The sequence below is a fragment of the Schistocerca serialis genome, chromosome 3 (assembly GCF_023864345.2).
Source record: "Schistocerca serialis cubense isolate TAMUIC-IGC-003099 chromosome 3, iqSchSeri2.2, whole genome shotgun sequence".
Taxonomy (NCBI): Eukaryota; Metazoa; Arthropoda; class Insecta; order Orthoptera; family Acrididae; genus Schistocerca; species Schistocerca serialis.
In genome coordinates, this window is record NC_064640.1 from 733,939,782 (window position 1) to 733,954,876 (window position 15,095).

General features: G+C 36.6%; 1 non-coding gene across 1 annotated transcript; it reads right to left on the minus strand.

Annotated features, from left to right (window-relative positions):
* Positions 1 to 13,709: 13,709 nt before the first annotated feature.
* Trnal-caa (transfer RNA leucine (anticodon CAA)) lies at positions 13,710 to 13,783 on the minus strand. The gene has a single exon. It is a non-coding gene; the product is annotated as a tRNA-Leu (tRNA).
* Between the last annotated feature and the right edge of the window lie 1,312 nt (positions 13,784 to 15,095).

Sequence of the window (15,095 nt, forward strand, 5' to 3'; positions counted from 1 at the left end):
CATGTTTTTTGCAGTAAGGAACTCAATAATATCTAGCAATGGTATCACAGATTCTGAATGTGAATTAATCTGGGATAAGTTAAGATAGGTCCAAAATGCCAATCAGTTGCTTTTATAAACATCATGGGTCAGGAGCTGTAGAGCACTTGAAAGGGAACTTGCAGGATATGATTAATGATTTCCCTGATCATGCTGTTGTAATGGAAGAGGGGGGGGGGGTTAACTTCAACTTTCCAGGTACAGATACAGAGTGTCATGTGATCAAAATTTGTGCTAGAGATGGATTCATGTGACATCACTCAGTATGTCTTGTCTGAAAATTACTTGGAGAAGATAGTTAGAGAACCAACTTGGTTTCTCCTTTCAATCATTGTACAAATGTCGAAATGGCAGATATTGACATAACTGAGCATGGAACAGAAAAATAACTACAACTACTTAGTAGTGGACAGGCATTATGACCAGATAAGATACCTATAGGATTCTACAAAGGTTATGCAAAAAAACCATACACCCCTTCTAGAAGTTGTTTATCATAGTTCACTGGATCAAAGAATGATACCTAAAGACTGGAAAACAGCACAGGTCATCCATATTTTGAGGAAGGCCCATAGGGCAGATGCATCTGTTGCATAATTATGCAACAAGTTTTATGCTCAAGAGTTATGACATTTTTGTTGAATGAAGCTCTCCTCTATAAAAATCAACATGGATTGTCAAACAGAGATCTTCCAGAACTCAGCTCACTCTGTTCCTCCATGAGATACATAGTGCTGCAGACAATGGCGCACAGGTTAATGCCTCATTCGTTGACCTCTGGCAGGCATCTGACATTATGAGCTTATTTAGTATCACAACAGATTTGTGACTGGATTCAAGCCTTCCTTGTGGACTGAATGCAGCATGTCACCCTTAACAGAACAAAATTAACAGATGTAAAAGTAATTTCCAGTGTACCCCAGGGAAATGTGATAGGGCCATTTCTGTTTACAGTGTGAATAAATGATCTAATAAATCTGACATATTCATTTGCAATTACACCTACATGGATACTCTGCAAATCACACTTAAGTGCCTGGCAGAGTGTTAATCGAACCATCTTCACAATAATTCTCTGTTATTCCAATTTTGGACACTACGCGGAGGGGGGGGGTTGGGGGGGGGGTTGGGGGGGGGGAAGCGAACAGCTATATCCTTCCGTGACAGCTCTGATTTTCCTAATTTTGTTATGATGATCATTTCTTCTTATGTGGGTCAACATCAACAATATATTTTTGCATTCGGAGCAGAATGTTGGTGACTGAAATTTCGTGATAAGATACCGCCGCAATGAAAAATGCCTTTGTTTTAATGATGTCCACCCCAAATGGTGTTTTATGACAGTGACACTCTGTCCCCTTATTTCATGATGATGCAAAACGTGCTGCACTTCTTTGAACTTTCTCTATACACTCCTTTGGTTTTTGAACACATTCTAAGTTGATTTTTGAACTAATCATAAGTTGATTTTTGAATGCGTGCATAGCGTATGTGATGTCTCTGCCAGGGGAATCTCTGGCACATCAAGAAGTAAAAAATTTCTGCTGACAAAAGAGCATGGGGCTATACAAGCTGAGGTGAATAAGCCCGAATGGGTGAATGCAATCGCTGTTTGTTTATGTGGTTGACTGGGTGTGCCAGTGATGGGCGTTGTTATAACTATTAGTGAAATCCAGAGATTCAAGCTGCCAGAGTGGAAAAAATGACTAACAGGAATAACAGCTAATAAAGATTACCTATTACCTTCTCAGTGTAACCAAGAAAATGAGATTTTGACAGAAAATTTTTGCCAGAATGCCACAATACTAGGGCCAGTAGTACAGTCCACGGTTGGCAGCCACTTATGTTCTATTCTTGGCATACCTGTTGTACAAATACGTTATAATGCCTGACCAGAGAATGAATATATCTACTGTGAAGGAGATTCAATAAATCTGATCACACTAAGAAACCTGTGCAACCTAAACTGCCTTCTTTCAATACTGCAGATTTGAGAGCCTCCATAAGGCTTAGGAAAATAATAATCAACTTTCTCATCTGTAACTGAAGCTATCATACAAAATTATTTCTAAACATGTTCAGGAATTATGGAAAATAATATGCACTGCATATGTTGAAATTTTGAAAAAATGATGAACACCTTACATTAAATAGAATACATCTGTATTTTGTATTAGTAAACAGTGATACATCACTAGCAGTTAATGTACCTCAGCTATCCTTTCTTCCCTGTAGATAGGTTAGGATGAAAGATTTTCTGAAATGAATGACTATTAAACTGCTAAATATTGCATAATTACTCTACCTAGTTGTTAAGTTCACAGAAACACTTTATAAAATCATAAAAGTAAACGTAAAAGGGTGTGCCTATAACTCTCTACTTTTTTAGGAATCACACAGGTAATTTAAAAATGATTACAAGTCCTCTGTTTATTGCCCGAAAATTTGAAAAAGAACTTACCCTTCTCTCATTCGTTTCTTGGCACCTTTAATCAATGGCGATTGGGATGTAGTATCACTGGAATTGGGAGTCAGCTGCTACAGGAGCTGCTTTGGCCACATACATAATCACTCATGTTCCTCTATATTCAGAATACCTATAAACATGAATTAGTTTGGGAAAACATTTCAGTTTGTCCTTTAATGGGCAGCAATGACATAGAACAAGCTAGGTCACCTGAAAAATATTGTACTATGTACTGGGCGTACAGATAATTAATCAGACTTTGCCTGTCTTTTTGTTCCTTTAGGATTGCAGTATCAGTGTTCATAAGGGAAAATATACATCTGCATCTACGTCATACTCCTCAAGCCACCTAATGGTGTGTGGCAGAGGGTACTTCTCACACCAATAACTGATCCCCCCTTCCCTGTTCCACTCCCTAACGGTGTATCGGAAGAATGATTGTCAATAAGCCTCTGTATTAGATAATTTTTCTTGAAATTTCTCATCAGAGTCATTTCCTGAGATGTATATGGGAGGAAGTAATATGTCATCCAACTTTTTCTGGAAAGTATTCTCTCCAAATTTCAATAGTAAATCTCACTTGTAATGCTTGCCAGTGGAGTCTACTGAGGATTTCTGTAACACTCATGCACCAAATAAATCATTCCATGACAAAACATGCCCACCTTCTACGGTCTTGTTGATCTCTTTTATCTGTCTACCTGGTAATGATCCCATACTGAACAATACTCAAGAATCGGCGGAATATGTGCTTTATGAGCCCCATACTTTGTGGATGAGTTACATTTCTTAAGATTCTTCCTACGAATTGAGTCTGGCATCTGTTTTTCTTACAATTTGTTTTATGTGGTTATTCTACTAATGGTCGCTTCAGACCAGGGTACAGATTAGCTGGCTGTTTATCAAGGAGTTCCTTGTGGGGTGGCGGAGTGGCCATGTATGTAAAAATTAATATTCCATTTGAGTCCCTAGACATACCACAGCACTGCACTGAACAGATATTTGAATTTTGAGCAGAGGCAGTTGAATTTAATGAAACTAATCTTCTAATTTTTGTTGATTATAGGTACCCTAACTCTGACTTTAGAGCATTTATGCTCAAGTTAGAGTGGGTTCTTGATTCACTTTATAGGAAGTGATAGAAATTAGTTATATGTGGTGACTTCAGTATTCATTTTGAATATGATTGTTCCAGAAAAAGGATGCTGGTAGATCTCCTAAATTCATACGGTCTTATGTGGACGGTGTTTTTTCCTGTCAGTGTGCAGGGGAACAGTAGCACAGTCATAGACAATCTTTATATTCATTCTTCATTACTAGATAGGCATTCTGTTAGTAAAAGAGTTATGGCCTTTCAGACCATGATGCACAATTTTTAACATTAAGAGGCTTTTATTCTGAAACAAATGTCACATATAATTACAAACTATGTAGGAAAGTTAATCCAATGGCAATTGAGAGTTTTCTAAAACTCATCAAGGAAGAAGAGTGGCACGGTGTTTATATAGCTGATAACATAGATAACAAATATACAGCTGTCCTTATCACATTTCTCATGCTCTATGTGAGTTACTTTCCATTATAACATTCCAAATGGGGTAAGAGGCAGCCTGGGTGGCTGACTAGTGGGATAAGAATATTGTGCAGAACAAAGAGGGAATTATATGAAAATGTTAGAAGTAGTCACAATCAAGTTACAGTTGCCCATTACACACAGTATTGTAAGATGCTTGAAAATGTTATTAGGAGGGCAAAGAGTATGTGGTGAGCAAATGAAACTGTTAATTCGCAGGATAATCTTAAAACCATATGGTCAATTGTGAATCTGGTCAGCGGCACAAGGTCAATGACATAAAGTCAGTTCGTAGTAAAAATATTTCTGTTACTGATAAACCAGATATATTTACAATATTTAACAATAATTTTATGAGCATTTCTGGCGAATTAAATTAAAATTTAGTTTCTACAGTGGATCATATAGCTCTCTTGGAAAATGCATTTCCGAGACTGATGCCTGAAATACTCCTCTGTGAAAGTGACATGAGGGGGATTGCGTCAGTAATTGAATCACAGAAGGCTAAGGAATCTCATGGATATGATGGAGTGCGTAGCAGAATATTAAAGTACTGTGCTGCACATGTTAGCACTGTAATTAGTCATATTTGTAATTTTTCCTCAAGGAAAGGTCAGTTTCCTGAACAGCTTAAGTACTCAGTAGCAAAGCCGTTTTATAAAATGGTAGGAAGGGATAATACAGACAAATTTAGATCTATTTTTATGCCATCAGTGTTTGCTAAAGTTATTGAAAAGGCTTTGTATGTGAGGATAGTTGATCATTTTATATCACACAACAATTTTAGATCTATTTTTATGCCATCAGTGTTTGCTAAAGTTATTGAAAAGGCTTTGTATGTGAGGATAGTTGATCATTTTATATCACACGACAATTTTAGATCTATTTTTATGCCATCAGTGTTTGCTAAAGTTATTGAAAAGGCTTTGTATGTGACAATAGTTGATCATTTTATATCACACGATTTGCTATCAAATGTACAGTTCGGCTTTAGAAGTTATTTAAAAACTGAAAATACTCTTCTCTCTGTGAGGTACTGGATGGGTTAAACAAAAAGTTTTGAATGCTAGGCATATTTTCTTTATTTAGCTAAGGTGTTTGATTGTGTGATCACAAAACATTGCTCCAAAAGTTTGACCATTACGGAATACGGGGACTAGTTCACAACTGGTTCACCGCTTACTTTAACAACAGACAGCAGAAAGTCATTGTTCACAGTGCTGAGAATGACTATGATGTGGGGTCTTGAGTGGGGTGCAGTCAAGTGAAGGTGCCAAGGGATCAGTGTTTGGGCTACTCCTGTTCCTTATTTATATAAATGTTGTGCCCTCTGGTATTGTGGGTAACTCCAAAATATTTCTGTTTGCTGATGACACTAACTTGATAGTAAGGGATATTGTGTGCAACATTGGCTCTGTATCAAACAGTGCAGTTGATGACATAATTTCATGGCTTGTAGAAAATAAACTAACGCTGAATCACAGTAAGACCCAGTTTTTTACAGTTTAATTCAACAAAACTCAATGTTTTAATTTCACAGAATGGGCATATGATTAGTGAAACTGCACAGTTCAAATTTCTAGGTGTTCATGTAGATAGTACACTGTTGTGGAAAGGCCACATTCTGGATCTTGTCCAAAGACTTAATGCTGCCATTTTTACTATTCAAACGAAATCAACACGAAAATTAGTCTTCTTTGCTTATTTTCATTCACTTGTGTTGCATTGTATTATATTTTGGGGAAACTCTTCCCACTCTAAAAGGATATTTTTGTCTCAGGAATAGCGGATTGTGCAGTAAGTGGTGTATGTTTGCGGAAATCTTGTCGTCCCATGTTCACTAATCTGGGAATTTTGACATTGGCCTCTCAGTATATATATTCTTTACTGTTGTTTCTTGTTAACAATATCAGCTTATTCCCAAGAATAATCAACTTTCACTCAGTGAATACTCAGCAGAAATCTGACCTGCATTTGGATTGGACTTCAAAAATGGTTCAAATGGCTCTGAGCACTATGGGACTCAACTGTTGTGGTCATCAGTCCCCTAGAAGTTAGAACTACTTAAACCTAACTAACCTAAGGACATCAGACACATCCATGGCCGAGGCAGGATTCGAACCTGCGACCGTAGCAGTCGCATGGTTCCGGACTGCGCACCTAGAGATTGGACTTCCTTAACACTTGTGCAGAAAGGAGTGCAATATACTGCTATGTCCATTTTCAATAAGCTACCACAAGAATTCAAAACTCTTAGTAGTAATTTACTCGCTTTCAAATCGAAACTGGAGAATTTCCTAATGGGTCACTCCTATTCTCTTCATTAGTTCCCTGAAAAATTAAGCTGATTTTTATGTTATATTTTTGACTGAGATTCCTGATACTTATTGCTTGACCTTTTTTTTTCTTCATAAATATTCTATTTTTATATTTTATTACCCTTATGTTGTAATTTCATGTCCTGACATGTTCCATGACCTTGGAGATTTGATCCTCAATTTGGTCCTATGGAACTTGACGTTTAAATAAAACAAAATAAAGATAGCTACTCGTATATACTTTATGGCAGATACTGTTTCACATAGTTTGTAATCAGTGGTGTAGTTCTACAGTGGCGGATTTCTTTTCCTATTTATGTACAATACACAGACTGGAAAGTTGCACAGGTCACACTAATACTCAAGAAAGGTAGTAGGAGTAATCCACTAAATTATAGGCCCATATCATTAACGTCAATATGCAGCAAAGATTTAGAAAACATTGTTCTTCTGAAACACAACCACCTCTTTACACATGAAAATTTCTGAGTGTTATTGACAAGGGATTTCAAATTTATTCAGTATTTCTATATTTCCAGAAGGCTTTTGACACTGTACCACACAAGTGACTTGTACTGAAACTGCGTGCTTATGGAATATTTTCTCAGTTACATGACTGGATTCATGATTTCCTGCCAGAGAGGTCACAGTTCATAGTAATGGATGGAAAGTCGTCAAGTAAAACAAAAGTTGTTTCTGGCGTTCTCCAAGGCAGTGTTACAGGCCCTCTGCTGTTCCTTATGTATCTAAACGATTTAGGAGACAATCTGCTCAGCCGTCTTAGGTTGTTTGCAGATCGTGCTGTCGTTTATGATCTAGTAAAGTTGTCAGAAGATCAAAACAAATTACAAAACTATTTAGAAAAGATATCTGTATGTTGCAAAAATTGGCAACTGATGCTAAATAATGAAAAGTATGAGGTCATCCAAATATGAGTGCTAAAAGGAATCCATTAAACTTCGGTAACACGCTAAATCAGTCAAATCTAATGGCTGGAAATTCAACTAAAAACCTAGGAATTAAAATTATGAACAACTTTAATTATAAATAACACATAGAAAATGTTGTGGGAAGGCAAACCAAATACTACATTTTATTATTAGAACACATCGAAAAGTAACAGACTGTTAAAGAAATTGCCTACTCTACACTTGTTTTTCCTCTTTTGGAGTACTGCTCATCAGTCTGGGATGCTTACCAGGTAGCATTAATGGAGTGAGCCCCAAATCTAAGATAGTCCGAGCCGGGGCAAAAATGTCTTTGAGCATTTGACTTAGGAAGTAAAAAATTAAAAAAAAAATCGTTTTCGAAAATTATGTTCATTTTGTAGTGCACATCTCTCTCAAGAGTCTGATATGTAGAACATACATGTTTGAGAAAATGTAAAACAAGTTGTTTGGTCTTAAGTGTGACAAAGTGAGGTGCCAGGCATATTCACACATCATTCTTCTATCACACGTCACTGTATTTCAGTCTGTGGGATTAAAAAGTCAATATTTTGTAATGGAAGCTGTCAAACTTATATTCAGCGACAGTGGGAATTAAAATGTCCTGTGGTGCTTATCCTATTCGCAGTCGGCCGGTTTGACATCATAAATCCCTTTTAAAGACAAAAAAATAAATAAATAAAAAAAACTAACAATTAATACAGGTTGGTATTATATATGACCGGGAGAATAAGAACTCTTCAGAAAATTTGCACTCTTTATTGCTTTATAGCTAATAACTTTCTCTTTTGTGTAACATAAAAATAAATATAGGAAACATAAAACCAGTAAAGGCAAGAGACAATTATGACATATATATTTCTTCAGTCCTTAGGTCCCAGTATTTTTTCCTCTCTAATGTAGCTAAGGCTTTACACACAGTCCTTTACTTTCTGCAAAAGAATCTATAAGCCACACTGTTTTGGCATAAATGGCCTTTCTATCTACCTCATTTACATAAATAACACAACAGAATGTATTTGTCGAAGTACCAATATCTAATGGCTGTAATGCTTGTTACAGGAAAAATGTTTTATTTTAGGAAATTTGTATCAGATTTCAATTACATGCTCCAGCTTCTGAAGCATGAGATCGAAAAGTAGTGGTACGGAATTTTTATATAAATATGGAATCATCATAATCTTCCATATAATTTGTGTAATGTCCCAGCTTCTTCTCCTTCCTTGATCTAACAAACAATCTTGTCATCACTAATTCTGTAACATTCCCTGATTAACTTCACTAACCCTGCCAGAATCTCCAGTTCAGGTAATTGACAAAAATAACTTCGGTAGATGTTGTTTTGCAAATGTCAAACATAACTTATTAATTTTTATAACATATTGGATCCCTAAAGTGAATAGTAACAAATCAGACTACATATTGTACATTTACAACTTATTTCTACAATTAAAAGTATGAATTACATGGTTTCGTGCATAGAATACCACAAGATTGAATAAAAGAAGTTTTGCAGTAGGTAAGCTGTCACAGACTTAAATTTTTTCTTCAAAATGAAGTTTTATTTGTCTTGGATATTTGTGACTTAGTTTTTTCTCTTGCATGGTATAAACCTTTTTTTGGAAAAAAATTGTGTTGCAATGGTTAATATGTATATTACTGTGCTATCTGGTACTGTAATCATGGTCAATTATGTTTTGCATAAAAGTGTTTTCTTTTCTCATTACACTTTTTTGACTTGCAATACTACTTTAAATATATAAATGCAGGAAATGTGTAAAATTTTTAGATCTTCAAAGTTAGTTTTGCATGATTTTCTGCTGCTTGCTTGTTTAATTATTCCTATAATTGGCTTCTGTTTCCTGAAAACTGTCTTGGTTTGATTCACATTCTCCAGAAAATGATACTGCAGTTCACTGATGAATGTACATGAGCAAAGTATATAGCCCAAACTAATTCTGCACTGGTGTTATTGCAAAACAATCTTACTACATAGCTAATTTTTGCTAGTTTTTCATTTAGGGATGTACTATGAGAGCTCCCTGTAAGATTTTCTTGAATATGAATCAAAGGAAATTTAGTTTCAGTTACAGCATCAATGTTTTGGTTATCCTGACATATTATTTGTTGTGCAGCATAAAAGAAATATAAGTGAAATAAGTAACTAGACTAATAATGAATGTTTACATGTTTCAATTATATTTGCTGAAAATACTCTGACAGCACATTGTGTATTACTTACTTTCCAAAAACTGTATGCTAAAAACCAGCATTATTACACATGGATGTATGTAGCTCCAAAACGTCCTTGATTTACGTGTTAACAAAAGTTTCCGTTTTTGAAAATTAATTAATGATGGTGGGGTATTCTGAAAAACTTCAAATTTTTGTAAAATTTAATTATAAACTTCCCAAGGAGGTTAACTACATATTAACTCTCATGTGAGAAACATTTTTTACATATCATCAGTTTGATGAAGGTACCTCAAAACCTAATTACCAAATTGCCTTGTGGGGTATGTTTCACTTGTTAAAAGTGAAACTGGGCACAAGAAAAGTATTGCATCATTTTTCACCCTCAGCATATCTGCCAAGGTTCATCAAGATCATTTAGTGGCACTTGAGAACGTTCCTTTGTTAGTTAACATGTATTTATGTCTGTTCCTTACTATAACAGGCCACAGGTCTGCACAGATGCCTTTCTGCAATGATGAAGGCCTATAACAGAAACTGCAAGTTGACTGAAGATCTGCAAAACTAGCTCTTAATTTCCAATAGAATGTGTGTACTGACATGCAACTTCTGTATTTACCGATACATCTGGCTTCTGTTGCACATTGCAGTGTATAAACATTTTTTTTAAAATAACTGGGAACAGTATAAACAATCTTTGAAAACAACTGGGAAAACTAAGTTTTAAAGTGTTGTTTCACATTTTAGAAACATTGCACCCTTCCGATACATGGAACCTTTTATTGATGGTCCAAATGGATTGAGTTGTAAAAGCTTCTAAAGAAGTAAAAACTATTTTTCTTAAGCCGTAAGCAGTTCTTAAACTTGGTTTAATATTATGATACTGTGATTAAAATACAGTGACAGAAAAAAATCACAACACGAAGAAGGGGTTGTGCAGTTTGGTTGCAGGACCTCAAGTAGCCTCTATCTAAGCAGCACATGGTCATCACTGCCACCTCAACACTTACCTCCAATGATCTCTCGCTTGACACCACTTAAGTCAGAAATAGTGGTGGTTTGAGGTCAGTGGAATGCAGGCTACAAGGCATCTGGCTCACAGCTGTCCTTGAAGTAACTGATTTGTAACAGTTCGTTGTGTCACTGTTGTGCCAACTGGTGCTCAGAGTGCTGTTACAGTTGCAGCACAATATGCCAGGACCTTCTGCTGAACACAAAGGTGTTTCCTCCTGCTAGTGCCAAGTGTCTGTCCAGAGCCTGGTCTTCTTGTGACTGACTATACATTCTTGTGACCATGATTACCAGCAATGATCTACAGTGGTTACATTCCTGACAAATCTTGCTGCAATATCTCATAAGGAATATCCAGCTTCTCACAGACCTATTACATGGCCTTATTCAAACTCAATGTGGTGTTGACAATGGCATTTATGTTGCCTTAAATGCATTCTTGACTAACATCAACTCACTACATTCAATCTCAAAGGCACCTAACACTCTTGACCATTACAGCATGTGTTTAAAGCAAACCTGCATCATCATAGTGATACTGTTAGTGCTATTTTTATGCAGTTCCCATGAAATCTGAACAGACATCATCTTTCAGGTGTCGAAACTTGCCTACCAACTTTTGTTTATGTCACCAACTATTTCTTTGTATTTTGAATTTTTTCTGTCAGAGTACATTATATTACGAAACTGCTGGGCAGGGTAGCATGCTGATACAGTAATTTAGTGCAGTATTCAGGTTTTTTGAACAACAGAATCTTTTTCTATGCATCTTTGTGATATGGTAAAATGTTGCAGCAGTAAGGTTACCATACATATATTTGTTAACACAGTTGGAAATACTTTGTTGGAACTGTGTTCCGTAGACACATTTTAAGCCGAGCTGACACCTAAATGGAACTGACATCACATAAAAGGTAAAAATCTTTTTAAAACCATTTTCTCTCTTTCCAGAATTTCAGATCCTCTTCAAAGCAGATACATTTATCCAGCTAACTTTATACAGATCTGAAGATTAGATACAATAGATGGAGATATCCTTAGTAGCCTTTTACTGTTACCACAGAGGCACCAAATAATCTGTAATAGACTATTCGTGCTTCTTAAAAGTCTATAAGCTTCCACATGATTATAGATCAAGGAAACACACAAGGCCAACAGCTTACTCATTCTTCAGCACACTTTCAAATTTGTTGTGGATCAAGGGAAAAACCAAAGAGCACCACAATGTGTAATAGATGACTCAGAAAACAACTTACAGAAAGTAGTGGTAATAACGTGAAAATCTCATTGGTTACCCCTCACCTGGACATGCTATCTTCAAAATAGTGTCATCTGAGAACTATTCTGGGGCTCTCTACACTAATTTGTGCCATTTTGTGGATTCAATTAACAGTATTATATCTGAGAAAAACTTCACAATTAATGTTTATCAGTGAGAAAAGGATGTTTGCGGCAATTAGGCTTTACTTGTGATGGCATTGCCGTCCACAAAATGCAAAAAGATTTACCGAAGTCTGGCTAGCCTTGAAGAAGTCCAGAACAACACACACAAACACACAATACACACACACACACACACACACACACACACACACACACACACACACATAATTTGAAAGCCATGTCTTTTCATAGTATTATTGTCTATTAATGTACAAAGAGCGACAATTTGCAGTGCAGACATTTCACCATGTTATCTAAGGCTATTCAATGGTTCTGGGCATTCATAACGAAGAGGAAACCAAGTGAATAGGACTCCTGTAGGAGAAGCAGCAATTGTATTGGCTGCTTCCTCATTCTGTGAAACACCATGTACAAAACAAAGAGGAAGAGTGTAAGTTTTTTACTATCCTCTCCATAATAATGTTAGTATTGCCAATTGTGTTTTGAAATATGTAAGTGTGTTTCATTGCATGAGAGAAGCACTGACATACTTTGATGATTTCTGTAATATTTCTGTTGTTTATGAAAGATGAGGCTAAGAGTTGCCATTAACCTGAACTCGTATTATCCCTCCTACACAAAATACCATTTTTTATATTTGACGTATGTAGAAACAGGTATCCAAGTATCTTTATATTTTTAACTGGTGTAGAATATAAATGAATAAGCAACATAAAGGCTAAAAAAACAAGCTCCTACACACACTGTTGCCCAGATTGTCTCATGCTTAATCATGGTTCTAGGTTTTCAGAACAGAGGATAATGGGAGTGTCTGTGTCAGCTATGGCTGAAACAGTATCTGCGTCCACCTTTAATGACACAATGCCAGGCAGGGCACCAACTGAATATACCGAGAAGCAAATAGAAGAAGAGTAAGTTTATCCTCATTAATGTCTAAATATAAACACATATTGAGTTACTTTTTCTGATATATTTGTGTTTTCAAGTTAATTACAGGTGAACAGGTATACAGTCATTATGTTCACTTTCCTATTTAACCTGGTTCTCATAGTCTCCCCTCAGTAGCCCCCCTTTTGATTGGCGCAAAGCTGAAAAGTATAAATGAGTGCAAGATGGTATTTACTCAAAGATGTACACAACACCCTTGTTTACATTGAACTAACACACTCATTTGTTCTTCACTAAGTTTGGTATTAGAAACAGTGACCAATTTGTCAATTACAGAAATTTGCCAGCTTATTGAACCACATCTGCTCTACAATTATGTTAGTGAAGTTATATTGCAGTACAAAGAACATTTCACATTTACACATGCCAAAACTTGCACTTAGCATTCTTCTGTAGTAATTCATTAGAAAAAGGTTACGCTTTGATGGTTCTTTTAAGCAAGTCTATAATGGGAAGCACCATGTGCAACTGTGACTAGTTTTGATGTAAATAACACTCTTCACTCTTGCTTGTCACAGCACAGGTTGACTGAAATGTTAATTAATTTAGGTTCCAGAAATCATTCAAAAGCTATTAATTGTTAAAGTTCTTGAGTTCTTACTTGTGAGCTATCTAACTGCAAACTGACAATTTTGAGTGAAGTTTGACTACTTATAGATAGGCATAACAACAAACTGTTACTCTGAAAACCATACAATGTTTTACAGTTTAGCTAGGAATACTTTCACTGTTTTTGATTACAACAAGATCTAATGTGATTTTGTATTAACTAAGTGAAACACTGAAATGTCCTGGCAGATTAAAACGGTGTGCCCGACCGAGACTCGAACTCGGGACCTTTGCCTTTTGCGGGCAAGTGCTCTACCACTGAGCTACCGAAGCACGACTCACGCCCGGTACTCACAGCTTTACTTCTGCCAGTACCTCGTCTCCTACCTCCCAAACTTTACAGAAGCTCTCCTGCGAACCTTGCAGAACTAGCACTCCTGAAAGAAAGGATATTGCGGAGACATGGCTTAGCCACAGCCATGTCTCCGCAATATCCTTTCTTTCAGGAGTGCTAGTTCTGCAAGGTTCGCAGGAGAGCTTCTGTAAAGTTTGGAAGGTAGGAGACGAGGTACTGGCAGAAGTAAAGCTGTGAGTACCGGGCGTGAGTCGTGCTTCGGTAGCTCAGTGGTAGAGCACTTGCCCGCGAAAGGCAAAGGTCCCGAGTTCGAGTCTCGGTCGGGCACACAGATTTAATCTGCCAGGAAGTTTCATATCAGCGCACACTCCGCTGCAGAGTGAAAATCTCATTCTGGAAGTGAAACACTTTTTTAACCCTGTTTCACAACCTTCAGTATTCCTGTATGACCTAGGTTTCAGGTTACAAACCTATTTTCCTGAAACCTATGTCATACAGTAAGAATGAAGTTTTCGAAGCAAGACTAAAGGAGTCTTTCATTTAGTTAATATGATATACAGAATTTACCAAGAAACCACAGATGAATCAACTAAAAGAATGAGATTTTGCCTGATAGAAAATATTGCTTGATAGAAATGTAAAAAAATACATGTACACTATTCTCCTTATGCAATGTGAATCCCCTTCTATATATGTCTGAATGCCATATTGAAATTTAGGATAATTTACAAGAAATTATTAATCATTTAATTAATTATTTTTGTGTATAATTATCTATCAGTGGCCGTGTTGCAGTGGTAACATCAGTTCCAGTCAGATCACTGAAGTGAAATGCTGCTAGCGTTGGTTAACACTTGAACCGGTGACCATCTGTTGGCAAGTGGGGTGCACTCAGCCCTTTTGAGGTCAATTGAGGAGATACTTTGTTGAGAAGCAGCATTTTTGGTCATGAAAACTGACAGTGGCAAGGAGAGCAGGGTGCTGACCACATGCTCTTTCATATCTGCATTCAGTGATGCCTGTGGGCTGAGGATGACAAGCCAGTGTAGAAGGAAAACTATTTAGTGTAGAGGTATCCAGTTGTATAAGTATGATGTTCAGGCTCTGTGCTGCAGGATTTGCATTGTTAGTAGTGCTAGTGTAATGACTTGTTGTTAGGTGTTGGTAGTGGTATGGTGAAGCAGGATTGAAATACAAGCATCAGTTTGCAATACAGTAGCAGTCAGTCAACATGAGCTTGGACTAGGTGAGCAAGGCTTCACTCATAAAGCTGTTTTATCAAAATAAGCAG